The sequence below is a fragment of the Schistocerca piceifrons genome, chromosome 1 (assembly GCF_021461385.2).
Source record: "Schistocerca piceifrons isolate TAMUIC-IGC-003096 chromosome 1, iqSchPice1.1, whole genome shotgun sequence".
NCBI classification, from domain to species: domain Eukaryota; kingdom Metazoa; phylum Arthropoda; class Insecta; order Orthoptera; family Acrididae; genus Schistocerca; species Schistocerca piceifrons.
In genome coordinates, this window is record NC_060138.1 from 233,221,415 (window position 1) to 233,226,570 (window position 5,156).

Below are 5,156 nucleotides of genomic sequence, written 5' to 3' on the forward strand. Positions count from 1 at the left end.
GATACCTTGCTGAATACCAGAGCATCATCAGAAAACAAGCAAACAACGGCAGATTGTTGCTCAGCCTGTTCGCCAGATCATTTCTGTATGTAGAAAATGACAGTCGTCCTATTACACATCCCTGGGGCACTCCTGACGGTATAGTTGTCTCTGATGAACACTCGACGTCGAGAACAGCATACTGGGTTCTGTTACTTAAGAAGTCTTCGGGTCACTCACATGTCTTGGAATCTATTCCGTACGTTCGTACCTCCGTTAACAGTCTCCAATGGGGTGAAGGCTTAGGGTTCTGAGATCCGAATGAATTTTACTTCGTCTGCAGAATTTATAGGTTCATCACCTGTTTGGGTTGTTTGTTGTGTGTACTGAATTAATAGGGGCAGCGTTGTGGTGCTTTTCGTTAACCTAGAAATATGGAATCTGCCTGTAGCGCTTCATCCATAGTTCGCAAAATATCTTGTGACCAAAGCCGAGTTCCATACGAGCGATGCTTTCTAAAACACTGCTGATTCACGAACATGGGCTTTTCGGTCTCTGGCAAATGTGTTATATCCAAACCCACAATACAAATATGTTCTCACTGCAGCAGCCGATGTCAAGGATATTAGTCTGTAAGTTCGCGGGCTCGTTCTTTTACCCTTCTTATATACAGGAGTCGCCTATGTTTTTTCCACTCACGTGGGGCTTTGCCCTGGGCGGCTGGCTGGAGGGGGAGGGGGGGGGGGGGTTGCAGACGTAGACTACGAGCACGGCCCAAAACCAAATGTACATTAAATGTGTTCTGTCTCGGAAAGCAATGAGAGTAGGGCACACGCCCATTTGAAGTTTTTTGCTTCACATGAGCGTTCCTATCATATTCCTGAACATCGACCATTCCTCCGGTATAATCTCCAATCTTTCGAATAGTTTTATTTTTACTCCCATTTTTTTCCTGACTGTCTGAAACAAGATGCACAAATATGCAGTCATATCTTGATAAGATATCAAAATGGCACTAAGATTGGCAACTTGCTTTAAATGTTCAGAAATTAAAAATTGTGCGCTTCACAACGCGAGAAAATTTAGTGTCCTGACACTAGACTAAGAACAATCAGCAGTTGCCTTAACTCTTACAAATACGTGTGTGTAATAAAATTTGCAAGGACAGGAGATGGAGAAAATACATAGGCACCGTTACTGACAAAAAAGGTGGCAGATTCGATTCATCAGTAGAATACTACTGAAATGCAATCACTCTACAAAGAAGATTGCTTACAAAACACCGTTGTGACCCTTCGTAGAGTATACCTCAAGTGTGTGGGACCCGTACGAAGTAGGACTAACACGCGAAACTGAACGTATACGGAGAACAGCAGCACGAATTTTCACGGATTTGTTTGACCTGTGGAAGAGCGTCACAGAGATGCCGAAGAAACTTAAGTGGGAAACACTCGAAAATATCCAGAGAAAACCTACCTACAAAGTTCAAAAACCAGCTGTAAATCATGAATCTAGGAATATACCACAAGCCCTAAGTAATGCTCCCATAAAGATCGTGAGGACTAAATTAGATTAAGTACAGTGCACATAGAGGCGTTTAAACAATCTTTCTTCCCTCGCTACATATGAATGTAAGGAAAAGAAGTCCTAACAACACTAACACTGTTTTTCTGGTGGATTATGTAGACAAGTACCTTCTAATACTCTTTTAATTCTAAGTTAAACATTGAAATCTAAATTCTCAATTGGCACCTCGTTTTCTGTACGTGATTTCGATCATCAATCAAAGGCACGTCAAACTTTTCTGTAATCCGTTTTATATTTTACTTTTAGACAAATCATTACACAAAGAATTTTACCAGTTTTGTTTTTCAAAGTTTGTTTCTTTCTTTTTAAACAGTCCACTTGATACCGAGCGAATTAGCACAGTGGTTAGCACACTGGACTGGCAATCGGGAGGACGACGGCTTAAACCGGCGTCCGGCCGTTCTGATTTAGGTTTACCGTGATTTCCCTGAATTGCTTCAGGCAGTTGTCGGATCGGCCTTTGAGACGGAACGACCGATTTCCTTCCCCAGCCTTTCCTAAACCCAAGGGGCCGATGACTTCGCTGTTTGGTCCCTCCTCCCCCCTCCTCCAAATCAACCAACCAACCACTTGATGACTTGCTTTGTGGGTGAAAACTGAGTAAATGAATTTCGTTCAAAGTCTGTTACAGTTTGCCATTTCCGAATGGGAACCACTTCGTAACTTTACCCTATACTATTATTTTGTTCACATCGGTTTTTATGGCACTCGAAATCTTTCCAGGCAACAATTCCCCATTGATAACTACCTTACCTTGTGAGGTGGCAAACCAGTCTGCCTAGACACATTTCATCACTGTGAATGGTTTTGGAACGGATTAATATGTTAATAATAACTATACACGCCAGTTGCATTTGGAATTTTGAGCAGGGGTATGACAGACTGCAGTGGCAGCACTAACTCTGTGTTTTCGTATTCTTATGGGATTTCTTCGATGCAATATAATGATGTTGAGAGACAGACAAGTTGCTGTTAGGGGAGAATGAGTAGTGTTACACAAAGCGAGGGCCGCAAAAGGGGTCGCCCCTTGGGAAGTAGGAGGCTGTTGTCCTTACAAGCTGGACAGTGAACCAACAGCCAAGGCAGAGTGGTAATCAGGTTGACACCTGGCCGACACCAATGAGGACTGAGGACAATATGTAGGGATGCAGCCGCGGTGTTAAAACGCTAGCGCCATGTTCCCCAATCTAACCTGCGAGCCAAACGAGGTGTCCTCAGCTTAACTAGAAAAACTTGCCCGATGTTGCGAGAGAGTCTGGAAAAGCGCTGTCGGTTTCATTAGGTGTGCAAAAGCATAGGCTACGGCCGCAGATAAAATCTTTAGAAAGTTTACCAAAAACACCACCAATTGACTTTATTGTGTAGCTGGAGGCCCGCCAATTTTATGTCGAGAGAGTAGGCCGTTTTTTTGGTTTCACACGGTGGTGAAAACGCAACGGATAGCAAAAGCACGGCCTGGCAGTGGTAGGTGACCTGTTACTTTTATGGACTGAGAGGAGTGGTTATGAAATTGATTAGGAGGATAGGTTTATGGAGCTGTTGGCTAGTGCTGGTGGTAAATCTGGTGATTGGCTGCAAATTTTAGGCATGGCCGGCTGGAGTGGCCGTGCGGTTCCAGGCGCTACAGTCTGGAACCGCAGGACCGCTACAATCGCAGGTTCGAATCCTGCCTCGGGCACAGATGTGTGTGATGTCCTTAGGTTAGTTAGGTTGAGGTAGTTCTAAGTTCTAGGGGACTGATGACCACAGATGTTAAGTCCCATAATGCTCAGAGCCATTTGAACCATTTTTTTTAGGCATGCAAAAGGCTTGCAATTCTTATAAAGAGCTTTAATAGGTGGTTTTGCTTCGTTCTAGTTCTGTCTCCTTTTTGTAATTTTCGTTTTTGACTATGAGCGCTCTCCAGCGCAGTTCGAGACTATAAAACCAAATACATTCTTAGTGTAATTTCTGTGATTTGGAATGTAACACTGAGGTTCTGACTGTCGAAGTTTGATACCAGATCTGCTCTTTAGATTCGTCTTTTTGATACTACTTTTTGTTTAAATGTATCAACGATAAGAATTGAACCACCTCATTACCAAGACTGGGTTCTGAACTGTCTTGGTAAACTTTTACCAGTTCTTCCGCAGCAGCATACAAACTTGGAAAGTCCGTCTCCTCTAAGGGATGTTTTCCGTGATTACAGCGTGGCTTCCTTATTGCGCTTAAAAATATGCCTAATTCGGGAGGACATGAACACACATTACAGCGTTGTGTACTGAGTATTGAACCGTGGTACTACCCAATTCCTTAGAAAATCAAAATTCCTATCTCACCACAGTTATTTAAAGGAAATAGGAAGCCCGCGATCGCTAGTGATGGACAAGCTTGTGATTGTTTTACGATTTTGGCTCAAAACAGACTTCATTATAAACTTCATTTGCCCTCTTAGTGATGCAATATACAAATCTTCACTTTGACTGAATTACATAAACACGAATAAGAATCATTATTTTGCGTCCGCAACTAAAAGCATTGATAGTAGGCTCGCGAATAATCAACAATCGTTCTTGTTTAGCCATGTCTCAGGAAACTAATAACACTATACACTTCCAACCAAGGTTACACAGCCACATAATACCACAACTTCATAGAGAACAAAGATCTTAAAGCTTAATAAAACTGAACTACCCATATAAAGGTCTACCGTGTAACATGCTTATACTAAAATACAAAGTGGGCCAATCAAGGTCGCAAAACTTACACACAGGAATAATAACAAGTTGCACGTTCATTAAAGATACACAAATGATTAACATAAATGTTAAATAAGAAGAGCTAGTAATAACTCAACCAATAAAATGACTTACAGAAACGCCAATATTAACAAGGCGGCCTTAATTAACGGACATAATGACCCAGACTGATTTCCAAATTGCACTTAACTTTAGAGAACAGCGTTAAAGCCCAAAGTAGTGTTTGGAAGCAATAACGCTACGGACGGCAGGCAATACGAGCGTTCACTTCCCACGGTTTGTGCACAGGGTCACATAGCAGGCGGTATATATTTATATATAATCCGACCGGTCCCACAATGAGCGATCCTGACAAGAATCCATAACCGCGCCGAACGAGCAGTCTTAACAAATGGCCTGCAGCACAAATAGATTGCAATGAAACAAGGTCAAATCACAGCCACTCTGGAATATGTAATAAGCACGCCCCCAAATTCTTATGGAGCAATACTCTAACATTACCCGTCTCCCAGTAAATTATCAGGGAACTTAGAGACCACTTCCAGTTGCCTTAAGGCACTTTCAACATTAAATAAACATACCAAACGCTGCCGTGACAAATGATTAAACGATTAACTCTACGGCTGCCGGGCACATACACAACTGCAGCCAGTCCCAAAACAAGTTAAAATCTGCATGAAAACCATTTAAAACACACACTCCACGGATGATCAAAAACGGAATGAGGAACATCAGCCTCCTTAAAATAGCTACTGTGGAACCACATCTACATCTACATCTACATCCATACTCCGCAAGCCACCTGACGGTGTGTGGCGGAGGGTACCTTGAGTACCTCTATCGGTTCTCCCT